This window comes from Lissotriton vulgaris, chromosome 10 (assembly GCF_964263255.1).
Source record: "Lissotriton vulgaris chromosome 10, aLisVul1.2, whole genome shotgun sequence".
Classification (NCBI taxonomy): domain Eukaryota; kingdom Metazoa; phylum Chordata; class Amphibia; order Caudata; family Salamandridae; genus Lissotriton; species Lissotriton vulgaris.
The window spans coordinates 964,075,700-964,101,284 of record NC_141698.1 but is presented as its reverse complement, the minus strand read 5'-3'; positions in this window follow the sequence as shown (position 1 = coordinate 964,101,284).

The window sequence follows — 25,585 nt, the reverse complement described above, 5'->3', positions numbered from 1 at the left end:
AGCACTCTCAGGGACATATTCCATCACATACTGATATTCTTGCAACTTGGAAGCCAACCTCAACTACCAAGCTGTTAACATTCTTCCACCACTCGCAGCCAACATATTGACCAACGGCTTGTGGCCAGTTCTCAGTACAAGCTTCGCCCCCCAGAGGAACTAGTGAAAATGTTGTGCTGCCTAAGTATAAGATACCAATTCCTTCCTGCCTGAATTTGCATTTAGAGAATTTCTAAGAGGCTGCGGGCTGCGGAGTGCTTTGTCGGAGATGTGCTGCACAGTGGTAGTTCTGTTGGAGCCATTAATGTGGCTTTTGATGCGAGGTCTTGTGTCATCATCGAGGATGCCATCGATGGAGGCTTGTGATCTGAATTCCTGCATTTTGGATGCGTTGGGTAGTGGAAGTTCCAAGGGGCTGCGATGCAAGGTCCTGTGTCGGAGATCCTACTTTACTCAACTTCTGTTTAGTGTATATCAGAAAATCAAAGCATGCACATCACTGTGTCAGTATTAGTGCATTGGAACAGTCCTGTCAGGATAACAAAGAGGCTTAGGACATATCTGCAAAAGTGATTAGGCAGTAACAAAAAAACATCCAATAGTTGTAAGAAACAATAGGCAGCAATGAAATAGCATTGATAAATGCACAATAGATTTTTTGGCGACACCTCATAACTGAAAATGCAACTGAAATCAAGAAAGACGAGAAAGAAAGATTCATATACAATTCTAAAGTGTCCATAACAAACATGGCAAATACAAGTCGGGGTCCACTGCAGGGAGTGCATGTGGAGGGGTGAGGACATGATGCATGGGGAGAAGGGTATGATATTTCCCTCAACATAGTAGTAGCCATTACAGTAAAGTGGAGTACTAAGGGCAATTTTATTCCAATTGCTGGAGCATCCGGAGTTTCACGGGGGCTAAAGCAAGTGAACTCTATGCACATGAGATAGTGAATTAGGTGCTTCCACAGTTATAAGAAGTTTTTATCTGTTTAAGCTAAACTACGTGATATCCGTTCAAATTCTAGAATATGCCAAATGTGGGTAGACCATTACGCTATTGAGGGAGGGCCGGTCTGCTTCCACGTGTGTGCTATACGTTGTGGCTTCTCTAAGAGCAGGTAGCTGATGACCTTCCAGTCTGCATGTGTCATTGCAGCTAGGTCCGGGGGCCTATGCCCAAAAGAACTGTGAGATATGAGGAAGGAAGCAGGTAGCCTACAATATCTTTACTATGGCTAAGTTTCTCCTTGCAATATGTGGTAATTAATTTACACGACCACCAAATAGGGCGGAAGCCCCCCACGTCCTCATTGCAGCACCAGCAGAGAGGGGAAGTGCCCGGGTAGATAGTGGAGAGACGGTTGGAGTGTGATTCCATTGAAGCATCAATTTGTATGCTGTTTCTCTGTGAGAGAGACTGCAGTAGGTTTTGGGCATATCTCACCACAGCGTCTCCCATTTTTTGAGCGTTATAGTTTCCTGGGTGGTGTTGTGCCGCATTGACTGATAAGTATGGGTGAGCATTGGTGCAGAGCGCTGACGTGTATGGTAGGTGTTAGATATTAGGCCTCTCGAGCCATTACAGGCTCAGACATGCTTTTCAAAAAGAGTGTCAGGATGAATGGCCACCGGGTATACTGAGGGGTGTAAAGCCCAGTACCGCAGTTGGCAATACAGGAGCCGTGAGGCATCCATAAGTTGGTAGTCCACTCAGCATTGGTCAAAGATTACATGACATCTCCTCCAAAGAGGTCATGGAAAGTGCAACATTTCTCATCGCTCAACAGGCAGAATGAAAGAGGTGCGAGACCTGGAGGGAAGTCTGACTTTTGCGCGATAAGTGTCTTTGGGGAGGGGAAGGTAGTCAAAACTTTCTTGGGGGCCAATTTGTCCCAAATACCGTGCTCCTTCCAAGTAGGGGTGATAATGTATGCACCACGTGGCCGGGCGTGCTTGGGAAGCCAGGCCAGGTCCCACAGTGATCGTCACGCCAAGATGGAGTGGTGAAGGTGTGGCCAGTTAGCCCAAGAACAGGAGGAGAGAGTGTGGGTGATGTTGAGGCACAGGGATCTAATGGTTTCCTGAGACCTCTGAAAGGGTGCAAGGTTTTGACCGGAAGTTCTTGGTCAGAGATAGTTAAGTTGAGTACAGATGACTTGGCCATATTGATCCGAAAGCCGTAGACTGCCTTGTAAGCCTATAGACAGGTCACAACACGTGGGAGAGATTCATTGGGTTTAGAGAGCATGAGGAGGAGGAGGAGGAGGAGGCTGTAGGCACATTATAGCCTATATTTTTGTACACTTATATACATTTTTTTCACTTTTTGTTATTTACACAAAACTTTTAAGTTACAAATTAGTGAAGGGTGAGTAAGGTGGGGAAGTTGTGCCCCCGTCCTGAAGAAGGAGCACATGCTCCGAAACATGTCAACGTACACATGAGGTACTGTCCATTAATCCGACAGATCAAACCTCGCACTTCACTTCTTTTAGTAGTACCAGCCCGGGGTTGTGAATAAAGTTTTTTCCTATACACCCACGAGCCAGGTATCTTTTTAACTCTTCACTAAATCCCACCACTCACATAAGTATCCCTATCACTTGCACCACACGCACCACAAATAGCCATTACTATAAGTGCTCCCACGTAGTCGTAGGTCGTAGCACGCCGCATCCCGCTAGAGGGGTGCAAAGACCCCTATGATGAAGCATGACACCAAGGGGCCTTTTGGTGTGTGAGGGGTAAAGCGCAGTCTATGCAGGAGTAGGAAGTATGGACGTGTAGGTAAAAGGTGTAATCCACCGTGTCGAGGTGTTTGTTATTCCATGGGTCTATTAAGTCCAGATTCTCAATGTCACATTTGAGATGAGATGACATGGCCCCCACATGTTGAAATGAAGCTCTGCTGTGGGCTAGAACAGGATCCCAAACCAGATTAAAATCTCCACATACGATAATGTCACCTCCCAGTCCCTCTAAATTTTCCTGCAAAATGCTTCTAATGTAAGTGTCCTGTGCGGTAGTCGGTTCAAATATTTTGAGCAATGTGAGATGTAAAGCCAGATACCGACCCTCCCCATCCTGGACCACCTTGGTGACAGATGTGTAGAAGCCTGCTTTGCAGATAATGCCCACCACAAACATTTTAGTATTTGCATTTGGCCAATGCCACCTCGGGTATCTCTGATGTGCCATGCGGTAGCGATCAGTTCCCAGCAGATGGAACTTCTGCATAAGGACAACATCAGGGTCAGTTTTCAGTATGTATTGCAACATTTGCTTGCGATTGTTTGGGGAGTTTAAGCCCCGCACATTCAGCGATGTCAATTTATTGTCTCCCAGCAAAGATATGAAGCAGATGTGTAAATAGGGTGCTCTACATAAGGAGAAGAGATAGCACGAGAGGGCGCCCTGCACCTGTATGGGGAAGAATTCATCACTACCTAACCTGTGCCCAGAAGGCGATAGCCTGAGAAAATCGATGTGTCCTTTTTCGTAAAGTGCTCAACCAATGTCACATTGGGTACCTTGCATCGTATGCGGCTCCTGTGTTGACATATTTCGAATCCAACCTTTTGCGTGGTTTGAGCAATGTAGAATAGGTTGCAAGGATATAGAATAGCATACACAACATTCCTAGTATTACAGTTAGACATCTGGTTCAAGAAGATTCTAATTTTCCAGAATACACATTCTTTACTTTCCAGGGTAAATTGACAGACACTGCAACCTCCACATTTGAAGTGTTTGACCAAAGGGGGCCAATCCCCATATATCAGTAAGAGTTTGGATAGTCTTTTTAGGTGGTAGGCAAGCTCTGACGAGATGGTCTCTGCTATTCCTATTTTTCCACAATGCAAATACAGGAAGCTCAAATGTAAGATCGCTAGCATTGAATACAAGCCAGTGTTTTAAGATGCACTTCTTGACCTGATCAGATACAGGAGAAAGTGTAGTTACACACACTAGGCGGAAGCTTTCTTTTTTGGCCTTAGGCGTAAGTAGTGCCTCTCTATGACAATATCAGGCTCTTTTTAAGGATATTCTGATAAATTTACGTGGGTAGCCCCGGGTCATGAGTTTGTTGGCCAAGAAATTGGCTTCATAAAAGTAGTACTGTTTAAAAGAACAGTTTCTTTTTATGCAGAGAAACTGGGAGAATTGTCATGATTCCCTCAAGGCCAGTGGCTGGTGGCTGGCGGGAGGAAGATGGCGGCAGGCTAACGCCGGCCGCGAGAGCACGTCCTGGACCTAGACTGCCGAGCGAGACAGTCGTGTCAGTGCCGGCAGCAGGAGCGAAACACAGGGAACTAAGCGGTGAGATAATGCGGGGGACTTCTTGCATGAGAATACTAGCTTCGGTTTGACGGAGATATTTGTTTTTTTTTTCTTCGAGTGCCGCCGTGTGGAAACCCAGCGGCGCTAGGACCTGCGCACGCATGGGACGTCCCCGGGAGAGCTACTCGGAAGACGCGGTGTTACGGGCAGCTGCAGAGCAGCGCAGCGCCTGGTGTCTGGTGAATGTTTGGCATAGGACACGAGCAGCGGCGGCGAGGATCCACTGGAAGGGCAGCTGTAGAGGAAGGCTGAACACGGTGAGCGTAATCAGTTCTGAAAGGCAGAGAGGGGGGACATTGAATTCCATTCCATTGAATGACGTTTTGGTATTTAAGGAAAGTGTGGAGTACTGGGAGCAGATCAGTGCAGTGATCAGTGCAGCGTCAGTGGTGGGGACCAAGGGTCAGGCTCCAGCAGAGTATAGGAGCCCCGAAGGAATGGACATTGGCACAGTATCAACTAAATTCACAGCGAGTGTCGAGGAGAGGGTGTGTATATTGCTGGGAAGTCAGGAACAGAAGGACCAGGAGAGCAAAAAAAACGGAGTGGCAGGCTTAATATCGAAGCAGACTCCAGGGGTTGCTGCCCCCCCAGCTGCTAGGAATAGATACCTCCTGCGCTCCTTACATGATAAAGAGCTGCTACTCACTGGAAGCAAGGGACCAGGCTGCCCAGCCACATTAACCCCTTTAACCCCAAAACAGAAGAAAAGAGAAAAAAGTAAACTAGGGGATTGCAGAAAGCTGAAGAAAGGCAGTATTATTGCCAAATCAACTAAACCCCCTCCTTCTTTGGTATCTTACTTCAAGATAATGGAGAAGACAGTCTCCAGCCCTACACTAAACACTGGATCCAGTTCAAAAGGAAGTGGTGGGGAAACAAAGCAAGCAGTACAAGCAGTACAAGCAAGTTTTGATGCAGGTACAGGACAGACCCCTTTGGCCTCCCCAGCCAATACATTGGGGGCCCCTTCACAATCAAATGTCGCGCTTCAGAACAAATATGCCCCTCTGATGTTAGACCCTGAGACTGACTTGGGAGACCTAGGGGAGACTCTGGATGAAGAACCCGAGCATGAGACAACACCCATAGCTATATCTCCTTCTATATCTGTACCTATATCGACATCTGTGCCCATGTCAGCATCAGCTTCAACATCAAACGAACCGCAGAAGGAAAATCAAAGCCTAGAGAGCCTCTTGTCTACTTTGAGGGAAGATCTCCTGGCAAGCTTGCTCCCTAAATTTGCAACATCAGAAGCTAACCAGAGTGAGATCGCTCGAAAATGCACAATTTTGGAGAATAAAATGGACGAGATAGGCACTAGAACGGAAGCTCTAGAGGGAGAGGTCGCTACTCTCACAAAAGGGTACGAGGCGCACTCTAAGGCTATAACGGAATTGAAAGAGCAGAACAGGTCTCTGCAACTAGATTTGGAGCGACTAGAAATCCATTCCAGGAGAAACAATCTGAAGTTTCTAAAGGTTCCGGAGGGAATAGAGAATGGGGACGTGAAGACCCTAGTATGCAAACTACTGCGAGAAGGTGTATTGAAGGATAGACCAGACATCGAATTGGAAAAGGAAATCCAAAGAGCGCATAGAGATCCATTTCGGCAACATTCTGGTCGGAATGCACCAAGGAAAATCTTAGTAAACTTCCTAACATTCTCGGTGAAGGAGCTGATTCTGAGCAGGGCGCTCGCAGATACTTCATTGCAGATCGACTCAGTAAAATATTTAATCCGTTCAGATGTAGGCAAGGTAACAGCTCAGCGACAGTGGGAGTTAGGATCACGTATGCAGGAAATAAGAAGTTTCGGTGCTCAAGTCATGATGAAATTCCCAGCATCATTACGAGTTGTTTGGAACAACAAGACATACAACTTCATCTCCCCACAGGAAGTAGACCGCTTTCTAGAAGCAATGAAGGACCATCAAGAAGTTCAGCAAGCGCAAAGAGAGGCCCGTAGTTAAATATATGTAATATATGTGTAATTTATGTAAAAAACACATTGTGAAATAAATAATAATAACATAAAGAAAAAGAAAACTTGTAGAAGGGTCAGCGAGTGAAACTAAATTAAAAAAAATACATAGAATAAAAGAAGAAAACCCAAAAAAAAAAAAAAAAAACTCTATTTCATCACTATTTTCTTTTTCTTTTGCACTGAAAAAAAAAAAAAAAAAAAAAAATAACACACAGATATGAAGTGGAGACAGAGGCACTGACACAGATTATATAAACGCACTAAGATGAGGCAGGGACTAGGCCAGGGACATGGCTCTCAACGGCGATAAGATCGCCAAGGTTCAAGAGGGGGGGTTCCTCAAGGGAAGGGAGGGGGGGGAAGGGTCAAAAAGTATAAAAGAAAATTTTCCTCATATATCAATGGTATCTAAAATAGCTTTAGAAATTATAGTTAAATCAAATAATGATGATAGCGACGAACATATAATTAATGGCGGGGGATAACTTAAAGTTCATAAGCTGGAATGTGAACGGGCTTAGAGAGGACAAAAAGCTGAAAAGAATCTGTGAGTTTCTGAGAAAATCAGATGCTCATATTATTATGCTAGAAGAAACACATCTAGACCAGAAAGAATGTAAAATTGCCTTCAAAAACCAAAGATGGATACAAGATCTCCTCTGCTCTAACCAAAGCAGCAAAATAAGGGGTGTAGCAATTATTGTTAGAGTGAATAGTGGGGTAAGGGTGCAAAAGTACGACACGGATGACACAGGAAGATAGTTGACTGCCTTCATAACTATAAACAACATAAGGCTGACTTGTGGGGTCTACTATGGTCCAAACCAGGACTGTCCAGATGCATTAATCAGCTTAAAAACCAGTTTGTTGGAGCAAGATACACCTATTATTTTAGGAGGAGATTTCAATTTAGTTTTTGATTCAAAACTTGACCGTACCTCTAAGGCCATTTCTTCTTCTCTACCTAAATCGAAGAGAGAGCTTAAAACCATCATGAAAGACTTTAGTCTCTTAGATGTATGGAGAATCAAAAACCAGAAAAGCAGAGATTACTCATTTTATAGTCACAGACATAAACATCATTCACGTATAGATTTTTTCTTAATTGATCAAGAACTCTTATCCAAAGTCACAACCACTTCTTATGTTCCAGCAATATTATCGGACCACTCACTAGTAACCTTATCTATAAAGATTCCACAGGGAGGGCAGGTCAGAAGGTGGACATTAGACAGATCATTATTACAACAGGAGGAAATAAGGGGAGACCTGAGGAGACAAATGGAGGAATACTTTGTGTTTAACAAGGCAACTGCTTCAGAACAAATAGTGTGGGAACCCTTCAAGACCTACTTAAGGGGTTTTTTCACAACCACAATGATCAAGAGAAGTAAGAATAGGAAGGAAACAGAGAGGAACTCATTACAGGAGATTAAGCAAAAGGAGCAACAATTACAGAAGGCCTCACTCGAACAACATGCTAATATACACATCCTACAACAAGAATTAGAAAATCTGAAATCAAAATATCAGGCGAATCTCGATAAGATCATTAAAGAGAAATGGGATTCAAGTAAACTTAGCAACTTCTCATATGGGGAAAAATGTGGCCGCCTTCTTGCTTGGAAGGCTAGGTCTGATAGAGCAAGAAATCAAATCAATGGCCTTAAAATGCAAAATTCTGGTGATGTCTCCTTTGCTAATGAAGAAATATCGGAAGAGGCAAGAAGATACATGCAGACCTTATATTCTGAAACCAAGGATAAATCCAATCTGGTTGCTGATGGATGGTTGGAGGGGGTCAGACTTCCGCAGTGTCACGAGAATGACTTTGACTTTGTAAAATCTGAGATAAAAGAGGGGGAAGTTCTTAATCAGATGAAGAAGATGGCAAAAGGGAAAGCTGCGGGCCCGGATGGACTCCCTGTGGAGGTATATCAAACTGGTGCGGAGATAATTGTCCCTGTTCTCACTTCCTTGTTTAATAAAATATATTTGGCTGGTGAACCAATCCCAAAGACTTGGTTGGAAGCCTCAGTTGCTTTAATCTTGAAGCCAAATAAGGACCCCCTGACTATTGAATCATATAGGCCGATCTCCCTGCTGAACAGTGATTACAAAATTTTTGCAGGAGTATTGGCGGCAAGGCTGGCCAAAGTGATTAAAACTATTATACATGAGGATCAGAGGGGTTTCATGCCGGGTAGGCAGATTAACGAGCTAACTTTTCAGGTTATCACAGCAATAGACTATGCTATTGATAAGAAACTTCCGCTGACTATCGTTGCGATAGATGCCGCAAAGGCATTCGATCAGGTAAACTGGGACTATCTCTGGAATGTTCTGTCCGCATTCGGCTTACCTACTAACTTCATCGCCTCTATAAAAGCATTGTACCAGAACCCAAAGGCAAGGATTTTTGTAAATGGGACGCTTTCAGATTGGGTCCAAATATCAAGGGGCACTAGGCAGGGATGCCCCCTTTCCCCCCTATTGTTTAATTTATATATCGAGCCATTAGTGAATAAACTAAGGGCAGATCATTTAATAAAACCCTTTTCAATAAACGATCTGGATCTAAAATTTGCCCTATATGCAGATGACCTCTTAATGTTCACCTCTAATCCTGAGGTAGCAATACCTAGACTTTTTGAACATGCAGAAGCCTTTGGAAAGACCTCTGGTTATAGAATCAATAAGGATAAAACGGAAATCATGCAATGGAACCAGGAGGCAGCGCTGCCTGAAACAAAAATAAGGATGAGGTACCTTGGGATTCAGTTAGTCCAGGACATTACTCAGATATCGATAGTTAATCTTGACAAGGTATATAAGGAAGTCTGTGGTCAATTACAGCGTTGGTCCGGGCTCCCATTAAACATCTTCGGGAGGGTTAATCTTATAAAGATGATTATACTACCAAAGGTAACTTTCTTGTTTAATTCAATACCCTTATCCTTCGACACAAAGGCGGTGGGAAAACTACAAGGAAAAATAGGTTCATTCATTTGGAATTCCAAAATGCAGAGAATCTCTGCTAAAAAGTTAAGAAGACAATTAAAAATGGGAGGTCTGGCGCTACCTGACATCTTGCATTATGCCCATTCCTTCCACTTTAAAAATTTTAGAGTTATGGCAGGTAAGGCAGACACGTCTTTTTTGGGTCGTTTGTTTCAAGCAATACTGCATAGTATCCCCCAAGGCCACGAATACTTTTTATTTAAGTTTGGAGACCCCAGATTTTACAAAAAGGTTAGGCTAAAGGTTCTACTTACGGCTCTGAAGAATTGGGTTTTCTTTAGGAGAAAATTACAAATTCCATACTACGCCTCTCAGGCCCCAATATGGGACTCTCCAGGGACCCCAGAATGCCTTAGAGACCAATTGTCAACCCCTCTTAAATTAGCAGGGTTAATGCAGTGGAAAGATCTACAAAACGATCAGCAGCTATTGGGGTGGGACTCCTTCTCTAGATTGACGGGAGGAACCCTTACAAGATTTAAATATTACCAGCTGTCAAGCTGGTGGTCTACGGAAATATGGGATTGTGCATCTAACCCGAAATTTGATTCTGTAAATAGAAAGGGGCGTTGGGATAAAGAACTCGCTTTTTGGTACGAGACTTTGATGGAAAAAGAGGGAGTTACGGATCTGGAACTTCAAAATCTCTGGGGAAATGGTCTGGGGCTGGATAGCAACAAACTAGTAGACCTGTGGGGGGACTCTTTTAGTCTGGTGAACGGAATAGTAAAATCCGCTCCACTTAAACGAAACCATCTGTTTACACTGTACAGAGTGTATTTCTCCCCAAAAAGACTGACAAGGATCACAAACTTACAATATAGCTGCCCAAGGTGTAATTTGTTAGAGGCAGATGACATGCATATGTTCGTAGAATGTCCTAGCCTTAACTTGTTTTGGAAACAAATTGAGGGTTTTTTGATGGATGTACTAGGAACACAGATTGTGGTCTCTCCGGCAATGATTCTGTTTGGTCTGGGGACGGGTTACCAGCTTGCAAATCAGCAGACTAAATTTATTTTCTACGTGATGTTATTGGCTAGGCGAGAAATATGTAAAGCATGGAAATCTGAAGATGCTCCCACTTTCTCTGGTTGCTTAAGGTATATCATTTATATTAGTGAGTCTGATATAGCATGCGATGTTTCCTCTGAGTCTAAGATCTGGGAGCCCCTGGTGGCATGGCGGAACAGATGAGAGTATTCCGATGATTTCACCTGGGTACTGTTGGTGCTTAGTCCTCAACCAACCCGAGGGTCGCCAAGCTACAGAGGCTGAGGTGGATAAAGCAAACAGTAAATACTAGAAGGGAGTACCTTTTTCCGGCTCTCTCTGGCGTCAAATTTTGTGGTCGTAACATCGTAATGCCAGGGGGAGGGGAGAGGATCTCCGTCTAGAGCACCCAAATTGGTATATGAGGAATAAAAAAAAAAAAAAAAAAAAACCTCGCACTTCACTTCTTTTAGTAGTACCAGCCCGGGGTTGTGAATAAAGTTTTTTCCTATACACCCACGAGCCAGGTATCTTTTTAACTCTTCACTAAATCCCACCACTCACATAAGTATCCCTATCACTTGCACCACACGCACCACAAATAGCCATTACTATAAGTGCTCCCATGTAGTCGTAGGTCGTAGCACGCCGCATCCCGCTAGAGGGGTGCAAAGACCCCTATGATGAAGCATGACACCAAGGGGCCTTTTGGTGTGTGAGGGGTAAAGCGCAGTCTATGCAGGAGTAGGAAGTATGGACGTGTAGGTAAAAGGTGTAATCCACCGTGTCGAGGTGTTTGTTATTCCATGGGTCTATTAAGTCCAGATTCTCAATGTCACATTTGAGATGAGATGACATGGCCCCCACATGTTGAAATGAAGCTCTGCTGTGGGCTAGAACAGGATCCCAAACCAGATTAAAATCTCCACATACGATAATGTCACCTCCCAGTCCCTCTAAATTTTCCTGCAAAATGCTTCTAATGTAAGTGTCCTGTGCGGTAGTCGGTTCAAATATTTTGAGCAATGTGAGATGTAAAGCCAGATACCGACCCTCCCCATCCTGGACCACCTTGGTGACAGATGTGTAGAAGCCTGCTTTGCAGATAATGCCCACCACAAACATTTTAGTATTTGCATTTTGCCAATGCCACCTCGGGTATCTCTGATGTGCCATGCGGTAGCGATCAGTTCCCAGCAGATGGAACTTCTGCATAAGGACAACATCAGGGTCAGTTTTCAGTATGTATTGCAACATTTGCTTGCGATTGTTTGGGGAGTTTAAGCCCCGCACATTCAGCGATGTCAATTTATTGTCTCCCAGCAAAGATATGAAGCAGATGTGTAAATAGGGTGCTCTACATAAGGAGAAGAGATAGCACGAGAGGGCGCCCTGCACCTGTATGGGGAAGAATTCATCACTACCTAACCTGTGCCCAGAAGGCGATAGCCTGAGAAAATCGATGTGTCCTTTTTCGTAAAGTGCTCAACCAATGTCACATTGGGTACCTTGCATCGTATGCGGCTCCTGTGTTGACATATTTCGAATCCAACCTTTTGCGTGGTTTGAGCAATGTAGAATAGGTTGCAAGGATATAGAATAGCATACACAACATTCCTAGTATTACAGTTAGACATCTGGTTCAAGAAGATTCTAATTTTCCAGAATACACATTCTTTACTTTCCAGGGTAAATTGACAGACACTGCAACCTCCACATTTGAAGTGTTTGACCAAAGGGGGCCAATCCCCATATATCAGTAAGAGTTTGGATAGTCTTTTTAGGTGGTAGGCAAGCTCTGACGAGATGGTCTCTGCTATTCCTATTTTTCCACAATGCAAATACAGGAAGCTCAAATGTAAGATCGCTAGCATTGAATACAAGCCAGTGTTTTAAGATGCACTTCTTGACCTGATCAGATACAGGAGAAAGTGTAGTTACACACACTAGGCGGAAGCTTTCTTTTTTGGCCTTAGGCGTAAGTAGTGCCTCTCTATGACAATATCAGGCTCTTTTTAAGGATATTCTGATAAATTTACGTGGGTAGCCCCGGGTCATGAGTTTGTTGGCCAAGAAATTGGCTTCATAAAAGTAGTACTGTTTAAAAGAACAGTTTCTTTTTATGCAGAGAAACTGGGAGAATTGTCATGATTCCCTCAAGGCCAGTGGCTGGTGGCTGGCGTAAGAGAGTGTTCCTCTTAGTGGGATTTTGAAATAATGTGTTATACAGCTCACCTTCAACAGATTTAATCAGTAGGTCCAGAAAAGCTATTTCGGAATTGCTATGTGTGTGTGAATTTTAAACCTTTGCAATTAACATTTAGCCAATAATGAAACTCAGAGAGAGTCGCTTCATTGCCATGCCACATCATGAAAATATCATCAATGTATCTCTTTCACATTGTGATATTGTTCAGAAAAGGGTTAACGTGCGACAGAATCTTCTTGACTTCAAGGTCGTCCATATACAGTATAGCGAAGTTCGGAGCAAAAACTGCTCCCATGGATTTACCTTTCACTTGCTGAAAGAACTGACCACCAATTGAAAAGAAGTTACAGGTTAGACAGATACTGAGCAAGTGTAAGATAAATCAAGTGGAGACTGATTAGGATATGCTCTAGAATTGAGGATGTTTTTGTTCAATAACATTTAGACCCTCTTTCTGCGGAATATTAGTGTAGAGTAATTCTACATCCAAAGCACAGAGAATACTGTTGTAAGGGTCAAAGGCAGTGGCGGTGCGTCCATTGGGGGTGTTGGGGCGTTGCCCGACCAGCCATGGACGACCGCACTGGCAATGAAGAATGACTTTTAGAAAATAAATGTGTGACTTAAAGAAATTTAATCTGAGCCGAGCGCACTGCGCGCTACCTGTCCCAGGAAAAGCCCGACCGAATCGGGCATCTATAATGAAGTGGGCGGTGGGGGGCGGGGCTTTGGCAGAGTGAAAGGCGGAAGCACACACAGACAGGCAGCGGGGTGCTGACTGCGCATGCTAAATCCCGGAGTAGTACATTTTTTGACTGGCTCGCGCATGCTTATAAGTGTAGACCTTCCCTCCCCCTCCCCCCTAGCACTCAGATACATAGACAGGGACCAGGGGCCCCGGTCACAGCTAGGGCAGATAGGAGCCTGCTTGTAGCCAATCCTGGCGCAGTGGCACTGTTCACGCTGCGCCAGGATTGGCTGCTGCAGCAGGATGGTGCCGTGCGTGGGTGTTGGCTGCTCGCACAGTAATGGCCAATCACATATGGCTATATCCAGCCATGTAGTCGGTGATTGGCCATTTCCCTACGCTCTTGGACAGTTTGGACGTCACAGCACGCACGTAGCACACCAGTGCTGCCAGTGCCACCGTCAACAACAAGAGAAGAGACTGAGTAGTAATTGTGAAACTGAAAGTAGAACAAACTTTCTAGAAGTATAGTGAAGTCGAGGTCCGAGCCGAGGATGAGTTATAGTGTGTGAGAGAGAGTCAGTCTTAAGGTAGAACATTGATGTTCTTAACACCCCTCATGAATCTGATCCTAACAAGGCAGACTCGACATCATTCTGAGGTGGGAAAACTGCGCAGCATGAATTGCCCGGCAGTGACTATCATCTGTTATTTATAGCACTTAGAAACAGCAGAAGCGCAATATTTAGCACTATATAAACAGGTTTTCTCTTAGGTTATTCAGTACGCATTATATAACACTGCAAGAGTTCAGTTTGGCGTTTCATGTTCGAAATTTGAGTCTATTTGTAAAACTATCATAATTTTACTGATGGTGCCGTTGGGACAACGTAATATTGTATGGTAAAAATAATGGATGATGTTATAAAGATGGTATGGCTTTGGCGGAACTTACGGTGAACATACTACTTTAATTGGTGCATTTCCTGTCATTTGTTGATTTGTGTTCTGTGTACTATTAACCTCCCATCAACGTTAATTTATAATCTCAAATGTTTTCCTACGAATTCATCTATATTACTTTTAAAAACTACACTTTCAGTGTCTTAGTTACAGCTACAATGTAAAGTCTAAAACTCGCTGGCAATCCCTAGTTATGGTGGTAAGCTGACCACAACATAATTAATGCCCCGGCGCTGCTCATGAACTCACTGACACAGTATTGATGACATCTCAATGACATCATGCTTGGGTTGGAAGCCACAGTCTGGGATTTAGCCATCTTTGGACTCTCAAATGGACATCACTGACGTTCGTTAATGGATTGAGATCAAAATGCTGGCTCTCGACTAGGCGCTTTGCCAAGCCTACATACCCACAGTGCTCACAGTGCATAGCTGTTAGCTAGAACCGCCAGTCACAGTGCGCGTGACACTGGTGCCTACTCATCTTCTCCGACCTCGTTGTGACCAGTGTTTGAGTCGTGTTGTATGTGCAGCCTAGGACCGCCTGCTTGGACCTGCTTTAAGTTTGCTGGACTGACATGCGAGTTCCTGCGTAAGTGTTGACCAATCCAACACTGCTGTAATAATATACTACTGCAGCATTGGCATTGCGCGCCCCCCCCTTCAAAGTGAATTATTTCCACCCACTGTGAATGTTTTGAACATCACGTCAGTGAGAGAGCGCAATTTGAATGAAACATATGTCCGTACCATATTTACAAGCATATCGCATAAAGTTAGAAGTTGTAACGTGAAGTAGCACTTGTAGCGTAAAGTTAGCCGATGTAACTTAAGTAATAGGAAACGTATTCGTATGTATTCTAGAATATGAATTAGAAAGACCGTATATATAGTGGTCTAATATAGAAATGTGAAAATGCTTAAACGTGCTAAACTGAATATACGTATGTAATTATTAAACGGAGAAAGCGGTACAATGTAAAGTGAAGAAACGTGCAGACCATATAGCACTGTGTAAGAAACGAGAGTATAACGTTGTATTTTATGTAACATGAATTTGCTTATAATCAATGATTTGCTAATTCGATTATATATATATGTGTGTTAAAAGTCATACCGTGTAGAAGAAGTTTGTAGGAATTTTAGAATAGTGTGATCATATGTGATTTTAACCTAACGGACCAAGGGTTCGCAAGAGTGTAGTCCACTGCATATAATTTAGTGGCCTCTCAGGAAGAGGGGGATAGCTTTGATCTGTACGTGCGAGCCAAGAGTCAAAGGTCTTGTTAAATTAAAGTGACAATGCTGGACGAAGTTTATGGCTTAAGTGAGATAAAGGACGCTTGGAATGTGGGGTCTTGTTTAGAAGTGACTGTTCACAGGACCAAAAGAGGTTACAATCACATCGGTAATGAATAGAGCTCTGTTGAGGTGATAGACTTTGCTCTGAAAGTGTCAACTGGAATGTCATGAGGTTACCAGCACGATGACGAAGATGGCGCCTAAGAAGCAAGGTCAACTTAACAGACGACGCGAAGAGATGAAGCTATGGAAAAACCCAGAAGCGGGACTACGTGAAATGTGTACGTGGTGGGCGTCTCAAGTGGGCGTTCCATCCATACTGTGATTTTGTATTTAGGGACAGCACCCCGGGGAGAAAGAGCCAGAGCAGAACGCAACAGAAGAAAGAGTCAGAGCAGAAGGAGAGCAGTAGGCCGAGGACCCTTAGAGAGCGGATGGGTAGGCAGAAAGGGTACTGCTTCTCGACATAGGTTACCATCAGAGATTAAGAGAGTTTGAACTTCTTTGGAAGTCAAACTGCTGACACCTTTTTAGGGACAAGAACTTGCAGAGTAAGGATGTCATCTAGCATAGAGTAGGGACAGATTTAACTTGTTTATTCTTTTATGTAAATGACGCAACAGATCCACTTTGTGTCTATGCTATTCAATTTGCTAATTCTAGAATTGGTTTTAATCGTTTTCTTTTGTAGACTGAGATTCTTTAGGGAATTTATGTTCCTTTTAGTTCCTGTATACTTGTTGAATCTTATCTTGAGAGGATTGTATTTACAATTGACTTTAGTTTTATATTAAACTTTTTAAACTTTACCAGTCGTAAGTGGTTCTTCAGAGTTGCGTCAGTTTATGGGGTTGATTTAACTTATGCGGGGTTTGCCTTTTACTCAATGACAGTCAATAATCGATCCAAAATTGGATGAATGAGATAGGTATCTAGGTAATCAGAAAAGATATCAAAATCTCATTCCCCGCAGTTGGTAGCAGAGAAAGATGGTTGGCTTCTTGAGGAAGGCAACCTAGGTCAGGTCTAGATTACCCCCAGGTCCCTAGTCATCGACGACCAGAAGAAGAATCCCTGCCGAAGAAGGTGCTGACGGTGCGAGAGAGAAAAGCAGCAGAGTCGGTCGAGAGTGAGTATATGGGTCATGCGTTGCCAGATTGCGGTGTTTTGTGTTGTACCTGTGTCGTAATGTCAAGCGGAGTTGAATGCCTGTAGTGTGATTGAGGGAAGGTTGTGAGCGCGCGCAACCGGATAAAATCTTAAGTCCAGAGAAGGGCTTAAGTGGTTCGGGTGTATCGAACACCCAGAGTAATTGTCTACCATTGTAAAGGGGGTCATGAGGTACCATTGATCGCCCGCAGGACCGTGATAGGGGGAATGTTTGAGTGAGTGTATGAGTAACGGACGCTGGTCGGACGTTTACTGTGTGTAAGTAACCTATCAGATAAGGCGAGCGTCTGAACGTGAGAGGAAAGACGTCTCGTCAGTTGAGGTGACAATTACAGTTAGACTGTGGACGTACAGTCAAGAAAAGTGATCGCTTGGTCGGAAGTAGTCATTTTTCGGCGTATGAAAGAAAACGCATGCAAGACCGTGAGACGAGCTGAGAAAGGAGGGGAACTGCTGCAGAGGGGACGAGTGACGTCAGCGTAGAGCCGCGCTGGGATTGGCCGGTCAGCGTAGAGTCGCGCTGGGATAGGCTGGTCAGCGAGAGCCGCGCAGGGATTGGTGGTTTGTCAGCGAGAAGTAAATAAGGAAGAGAAATAAGGAAAATCGTAGATTTTTGAAAATGAAGTGTTTTAAGCGTTTAAGGGCGATCTTTAAGAGAGATAGAGGAAGCTCGTATGCAGGGGAAGAAGCCCTACCAGAAGGCACACCAGCTTATTATATGGCTGTGAATGTAGGGTTACACTCAATACTATGGATCTCTGAGTGGAGTAAGCTAACAGAAGGAAATGAGGAACTGACGTTCCCGAGATACGGGACGTTTAGGTTAGAAGTATTGAATCAACTGAAAGCGGTAATGCTAGCAACGAGACCTCTACCGAGGCCAACACAGTTCGAAGCCCTTAGTGCATGGTTCAGGGCGGCACACGACAAGAGCTTGAATAGACGCCAGGAAAGAGTGAGACGATCGGTAAAAGCAGTGCAGGATGCTAAATGGGATGATGAAGCTAAAAAGTGGAGGGTGCAAAAAATAGAAGCAGACAAATTGTACCCAATGCTAGAGGCTACAGGAGGAAAAAAGCCTCTAGAAGAAGATGAGGACAGCGAGTCGGATGATGGTCTGATAGAGAGGCTATTAATGGACAGACCACCTCCGTACAATAGAGAAGCCGAAAGTCCCGAACTACAGCAAGGGGACGGGGCTAGGTGGGGGGAATATAAACCGCTCCCAGTAACAGAGTGGGATCCCAAGAAAGGTGAGGAAGTACCTCAATCTAGTCCCGCACAGAGAGTAGTAGGAAGATTCGTGGTCCAGAAGGTGCCAGAAACGGAGTGCGCAAGGTCGTATCAACTGCCAGATGCTCTACAAGTACCTGTTACCATAGGTCCTATAGTGTCAATCTACAACCCAGAGGGAGCCCAGCAGGAGGAACAGGCACGGTGGGACAGGGAAAGGGCAGAGATGGAAAGTAGGAATAATACGATCAATTCCCAAAGGCAGTTGCTAGGACCAAGGAATCGGAGTACCCCATTGGGTCCAGTAACGGATCCCTGGATAGAACAGGGGGGTCAGAGAGGACAGATGGATCTGAGGGGACCGAAACCAAAATCCTTTAAGGAGTTAAGAGAGTACTTGAAAGAATGGGATGCTGCCGTAGAGACTCAGAATAAAAGAATAGAAACAGAAACAGAATGGAGAGATCAAGATAACAGGATCCTCTCTCACTGCGGAGCTGGCGAAAGCAGCCCCGAGTGGGAGGGAGGGAGTCAAGGAAGCAAAGGAGATACTTGCCATACCATCGGTGGCAATAGACAATTGTGTGAAGACAAGAGTACAGGATGTGGGGGGATGCCTCGCCCCATCCTTAGTGAGGGAGAACGGAAGACACAGGAGTACCGAAATAGTTTCAGGTGCACTCACCATGCCCCGGACGAAAATGTGCGACATTGGAGTCACGAGGGTATGGAGAGTCGCGAAGGGTCTCGCCATGCATCCGGTGATCACGGACGGGATCGCGGGAACATGGAGGACCATGAAGGACCTTTCCGTTTATTGAGTGACACCAGACAGCAAGGGAATAGCAGTGAGTTAGAACAGAACGGAGGATCCTATCTCGCATCTAGAGAGGCCGAGCTAAAAAGACAGAATGCAGTGATGGGGAATAGAACATTGTTCCACCATACCCCTAGGGAAGATGGAAAAGCTTGGGACCTAGAGAGGTGGGAACAAAGAGAAGCAAGGAGGACTCCTCATAACTCACCGGTGCCTAGACGTAGGACTCGTAGTGGGGGTGAGAGGGATGTAAATGAACCACCTAGGAGTGAGGTACTGAGAGCTGAGATAAAAGCAAAACGGCTCGATGTAACCAGTTTGAAGTCAGATTTGGATGAAATAATAGACGGCACATTGCCAATGGAAAGGATCGATCTCTATGAACAGGATGAAATACTGTTTATATCTAAGGATGTTACTCGGAAAGCGAGGTCAGTTCATGAAAAATTATCTGAGTTGGCAGACAGGTATATGATAGACTTATCACGAACTAAAGCTTTACAGGGCGACCATAGGTTAAACTGCACGGATCAGGATCTAGATGAGCGTAGGACGATTGGGCTGAAAGTACACATAAAGGAACTGATCTTGAGTATCAGATTGTGGAGGAATTTGGATAAATGGGAGGAAAGATGGTCCAAGAGGGGATCCGTCAGAAGGAGTACACTTGCGGGGTCCCCGGATGGAGAGCTAATGCGAATGGAAGCTTTCCCTTTGCGAGAGATCGCGAACGGAAACTATGTGCATGTGCCTTGGAGTAGGGGGGATTTAGCGGCATTTACCAATTCTTTCCCAAAGTTAAGGGAGAACCCCGTCGAGTGGTACAAACAGGTAGAGAGGTTCGTGAAGATCTCTAAGGTGCTGTGGGTCGACTTGAACACCCTGTTTGATATCGTAGTACCCAGAGATTTATGGACGGCATGTAAGCTTAGTGTCGAATGGCCTATTTGTGAACCAGATAGGGATGCCCGGACGAATGGGCCATCAGAGAGAGTCATGGAAAAGTACGAGAGGGTAATTGCATGGTTAAAAGAGAACGTGCCGTTGCAGGACATAGACTGGGTTAAGATAGATCGAACAACTCAGGAACCTAAAGAGACCGTTCACGAGTTCTATGAGAGATTGCTGAAAGCATTCAAGCAGTACAGTGGATTGGACGTAATGGATCCTAAAGACATAGGACAGTTCGTGTTGAAGTTCGTCCTGGGATTGAGATCAGACATAAGCTTAATGATACAACAGCATTTGATTTGTTGGCAAAACAAACCTTTAGATGAGATTCTGAGGTATGCGAGGTACTGTAGCGATGAAATAGATTCGAAAGCAAAGAAACTTAAGGAGAAGCTGATGTTGGTGCAGATGCAGTCAGCTGGAAAGGGTGGACAGCGGCAACAGGGAACAGGAACCCTAGGGAAGAAACAGAATAATCAAAGCAGAGATGAGGAAGAAAAACCGAGACCTAGGGTAGATATCGCGACACTGAAAAAGACAACGAGGTGCCATCAGTGTAACGAGGTGGGACATTGGAGACGCGAGTGTCCCTATAATGTCGAGACGGGGGAATTAGAACAGGAGGAGGATGAGGTTCAGAACAGCCTGGTAAAGGGAACCGTGGTTCCGAAGGGAAAGTTTATCAAAGGGGGGACTCAGACTCCTCAAGCTCAGTTCCCTCAACCGCCTCGGATTGCAAATGGAGGAAAAACCTATAGACAACTGCCACTGTTCGTAGGAGGAGAAGAATGCTACTACGTTGATCCCCTTACGGGACAACGAGTGAATAGGGAAGAAGACTGTACTCTAGGAGCAGCCCTGGAGGTAGACCAGAGAGGACCATACATAGAGGCTGAGGTGGCTGGATGTCCTACGACCTTTTTGGTGGATACGGGGGCCACTCGATCCACTTTGAGATCGGCGGTAGTCCCAGGTCTGCCAATGTCGGGAGAGACGATTCAGGTGGTAGGAGTCGCAAATAGGAGAATGACGAATCCTCTGACAGAACCAGTGTCAGTGAAGATAGGAAATTACAGTGATGAACATCAGTTTGTGATTTGTGATTCTAGCCCTGTATGTCTGCTAGGAAGAGATTTGTTGTGTAAATTAAATTGCACAATATATTGCACACCTGAAGGAGTAGAAGTGCAGACTAACAATGATGATGCTGATTTTAAGGTTGTAAACTCGCAGGAATGCGTGGAACTATATCCTACCCTAACGGTGGAGGAGCTTCCACAGGACTTGAAGGAGACAGTGTCAGCTGAGGTGTGGGATTTTACTGGAGAGGAAATAGGACTCATCAATGGGGTAGAACCGGTAAAGATCATGGTAAAACCCAATGCCGAGTATCCACACCACAATATAAGTTGACACCGGAGACAATAGCAGGAATAAAGCCTGTGATCGAATTCATGATTAAACAGGGAATACTGAAGGAGATCGTGGGAAGTCCATGTAACTCCCCGATTATGGGTTTGCAGAAGCCTAGTGGGAAATACAGAATAGTGCAGGATCTTCGAAAGATTAATAATATCGTTGTTTCATGTTGTCCAGTGGTACCGAATCCATCAGTGATATTGTTTCAGATACCGTTCCAAGCTGAATTGTTCACAGTGATAGACTTGTGCCAGGCTTTCTTTTCGATCCCTTTAGATGAGGAAAGCCAGTATCTGTTTGCTTTTAAGCTGGAAAATCGCGTTTTAACATGGTGTCGTATTCCCCAGGGGTATACAGAAAGCCCATCGATTTTTAACCAGCTGCTGAAGAAAAATCTTGAAAGTCTAGTACTGCCCATGAATTCGGTTCTGGTCCAGTACATAGACGACCTACTTGTGGCGTCAGAAACTGAGGAAGCTTGCAAAGTAGACACCATTACCGTACTAAATCACTTGGCCGAGAACGGACACAAGGTGTCTCCAAGTAAATTGCAGTATTGTCTGACCGAAGTGCAATATTTGGGCCATAGGATTGAAAAGGGAAAACGGAAGGTGTCTCCAGACAGAATAGAGGCGATCATGAAAATGAACGCGCCTAAACAACAAAGAGAAGTCAGGATGTTTCTAGGCATGGTTGGTTATTGTCGGCAGTGGATAGCCAACTTTTCACTGAAGGCAAAACCTTTACAAAAACTGATGCACAAGGGGGTGAGTGATCCGGTACCGTGGGACAAGGATTGTTTGATGGCATTTTTGCAGCTGAGGGAGGACTTGTGTCGCGCCCCGGCTTTGGGAATGCCTGATTACGAAAAACCATTCTTGCTTTACTGTTGTGAAAGGGAAGGTTGTGCTTTAGCAGTTTTGGCCCAGATACACGGAAATGCCCGTAGACCAGTCGCGTATTTTTCGGCTACATTAGATCCAGTAGCCGCAGCGTTGCCCGGATGTCTCAAATCCGTTGCTGCAACGGGTGTCAGCATTGAAAGGTGCGAAAATGTGGTGATGGGACATCAGTTAGTGGTGTACGTACCGCATTCTGTGGAATTGTTAATGACCAGGACCAAGACTCAGCATTTGACGAATAGCAGGCTCACACGCTATGAGCAAGTCATATTGGCTGCTGAGAATGTGACCCTAAAGAGATGCTCTGTCTTGAATCCTGCTACTTTGATGCCACTTCCTAATGATATTGATGATGAAAACTGTACAGATCATGACTGCCTTGATGTGACTGAACTATGCACCAAACCAAGACCAGATATCGTAGATGAGCCATTGACTGACCCTGATGAAATATTCTTTGTTGATGGTTCATGTGTAAGAGACGATGTCGGTCAGCTGAGAGCAGCATATGCAGTTTGTACAATTACCGGAGTGGTGGAAGCCACCTGCCTGGAAGGAGTACATTCCGCTCAGGTAGCTGAAATCATTGCTTTGACCCGTGCCTGTTTGGCAGGCAACAAAATTCGAGTCACCATATACACCGATAGCCAGTATGGTTTCGGGGTAGTTCACGACTACGGGCAGTTGTGGTCTCAAAGAGGTTACATGACCTCCTCGGGTTCTCCTATTAGGAATGGAGAATTCGTGAGATTATTGTTAGAAGCGTTACAAGGTCCAGAAGCTATAGCGGTTGTTAAATGCGCCGCGCACACAAAGAATACAGATTTTGTGTCGCAAGGAAACCGATACGCAGACAAAGTTGCACGTTATTGTGCGGAACAGGGGTATTCTCACACCAATGTAGAAGTGGGGGGAATACAAGAAAAAACTGATTTGACTATGTTGTTAGACACTGTAGACACGTGGGACGAATTGAAGTGTGTCCAGGAAAATGCACCAGATTTTGAGAAAAAGGCATGGGAAACAGCTGGTTGTACCAAAAGTGAGATGAATTTTTGGATTTCTGCAGATGGGAGAGCAGTTTTACCAAACAAACTTGTTAGTCCAATGGCAAGGAGATTGCATGGACCAGCACACATAGGTAGAGATGCTATGGTGAGAGTATTCAGACAAACGTGGTACAATCCGAAGTTTAGAGTAGCGGCAGAAGCAGTATGTCAGCGTTGTGCTATCTGTCAGCAACTAAACGTAGGGAAAAGAACACCAGTAACATTGAGTCACATAGGGAGGTCTGGGGGGCCTTTCAATAGAATGCAGCTGGATTTTATTGAAATGCCCAAGTGCAATCGACTCAGATACGTCTTAGTGATTGTCTGTATATTTTCCAGATGGGTTGAGGCTTACCCTACACGTAGGTGCGATACACTTACAGTAGCAAAATTGTTGCTTAGAGAGTTGATACCGAGGTTTGGGGTGCCAGCCTCTTTGGAATCGGACAGAGGAACTCATTTCAACAGCGAAATAGTGAAGATGCTATGTTCAGCCTTAAGTATCGACCAGAAGCTCCACTGTAGTTATCGACCAGAAGCTTCGGGGATTGTAGAACAAATCAACAGCACAATAAAATCCAGACTCGCCAAAGTTTGTTCATCGACATCCCTGAGTTGGCCTGATGCACTTCCATTGGTCCTTATGAGCATACGTAGCACACCAGATAGAAGGACAGGTCTCTCTCCACACGAGGTGCTAATGGGAAGAGCTATGAGATTGCCATCGGTTCCGACTGCAGCATTGTTGAACATCACAGACGATTTGATCTTGGACTACTGCAAGGGACTATCTGATGCCATTCATTCTGTGTCCCTCCAGGTCCAGGCTGCAGAGGTTCCATCAGCACAAGACTTGTGCAATGACCTGTGTCCGGGGGACTGGGTCCTGGTGAAGAAGCATGTCAGGAAGAACTGTCTAGATGTGCGTTGGCGTGGACCATTCCAAGTCATACTAGTTACGAACACTGCAGTAAAGTGTGGAGGCTTGCCCAACTGGATACACGCCTCACACACCCGAAGAGTTCCAGCACCTCTGGAAGAAACAGCTCCTCTCTCGGATGAAAATCCAGCGGAAAGCGGAGAAGCCACAGAGAGGGAAAGTCAAGCTGTAGAGGTGGTCGAAGAGGCTGAGCCTGTGTCGGAACAGGCTGATGATGGTCAGGACACCAGTGAGACCGAAGTTGCCTCAGAAGAAGAAAACAGCTGGGAGTTCGAGTCAGATACCGAACAAGCTGTAAGTGATCAAGAGACGAGTCCAAGAACAAGGAGCAGGAGGACAAGGAATGGAGAAGCTAGTTGGCCGGAAAGAAGGAAAAGGTCAAGCTTGAGAGCAAATTCAGAGAGAACCCTTGTCCCGATCTCTGAAGATTCAGATCTAGACGAAGGAGCTACGGACTCAGGCTCTGAGAGTCCGAGAAGATCAAGAAGGGTACGTGTGCCCTGCAGAAGATACGCCACCCCAGAATGGACTTATCTAGCAGATATCCTGGAGACAGAGATCTGGGAGAGTGAGAGATGTACAGGTGACCAATCTCGATCAAATTGTGACAGTGGAGATATGGATGTTGACTCCTGGAATCGAGTCTGAGGAGTTACTGATCTTTACGAGAATTGTTGTAGATGCATAAAGACTTTTATAATTAAGGGATAAAGAAGAAGATAACCTAGCGCCAAGTGGAAAGAAGAATAAAATTAGGGATTACATTTAGAGGACGGAGAAGGGTTAGGGTTGTCTGTTGCTAAAGATAAAGGACATTGTTGTGAAAGAGAGACTTTTTGTTGCTTAAGAGCGCTTCACAGACTGAGAAAGCAAATAAAGCAAACAAGAATCTGAAAAAGAAAACTTTTCCTCGAAAAAGAAAGAGTTACATTGTTTGATAACATGGAGAATGGCAACCCAAACCGAAAAGCCAAATGCATAATAGGTACACTAATAGCAGTAGTAATTTTTCTCATTATTACAGTAGTTACCATATCATACATAGTAGGACATACAAGCGTAAAGGAGACAACAGATGTAAAGCCTGTAACGACTTTGAAACCTGCTCTTGTTGGGAAGAAGGAGGAGAACAATGTAATTCGTGAAAAGGCGTTACTGGCGGATGAAGCTCGTAGGTTACACGTAGACGAGTCACAGGGAAATTTTAGATCAAATGCATATGCCAAGTTACTATATGAGTATATTGATGCCATGGAGGCCAAAGATTGTTATGTTTGCATGCAATTGCCGGCTTTCGTAGATGAAGGCATCAGATATCATCATCTCCCACTGACATATGGGATAACATGTAGTCTATTGCTCAGTATATTTTATGGTAGAGAAGGGTTCGAGTACTACTTTTCAAATTATGATTCGGTACTGCCTGAAGTCCCGAATTATAAACAAATGAATAAGTGGGACTATCACAAAAAGGAAGATAGATTAGCAAAATTCTTTCTTCCTTGGGATACATTAGATACTTCATATGCACGCCGAAACAATCTGACTTGCAAAGTGTCAGAGGTTGAGAAGAAATTTATTGGACAG